Source organism: Notothenia coriiceps, unplaced genomic scaffold (assembly GCF_000735185.1).
Source record: "Notothenia coriiceps isolate Sejong01 unplaced genomic scaffold, NC01 NC01_scaffold00005786, whole genome shotgun sequence".
In the NCBI taxonomy this organism is placed as follows: Eukaryota; Metazoa; Chordata; class Actinopteri; order Perciformes; family Nototheniidae; genus Notothenia; species Notothenia coriiceps.
Genome location: NW_011338487.1, coordinates 120,764 through 121,266, shown reverse-complemented (window position 1 = coordinate 121,266; position 503 = coordinate 120,764).

The following is a 503-nucleotide window of genomic DNA, read 5'->3' as shown; positions in this document are numbered from 1 at the left end:
ACACAATTCCCAAAGTTGTCCTGAAATTAACTTATTAAATAAACAAAACGAAAAATATAGCCTAATTATGCAAACATCATTGAATCTGGACTTGACATTATTCTGATTGCAAATAAGCAGACAGCGCTGCTTTTCACACACACACACACACACACACACACACACACACACACACACACACACACACACACACAACACAACACACACACACGGCACACACACCCACACATCACACCACACACACACACACACACTACACACACCACAGCACAGTGACGACTATCCGTATAAGAAGAGGCTGTGTTCCTGCTAAAGCTCAAGCTAAAATACTAGAGAATCAATAGAGGTCCAAAAATATGAATCACATCAATATTGATCATAACCCAGTTTCCCAGCTTCTGCCTAGCTATTCCTACGTAGCTCTCTCTCAATGTGGTATAATCTGCCGCCGCGTCCGTCCTGAACCTGGAACAGATGCCAGATACCCTCATTGGGCCTACCTC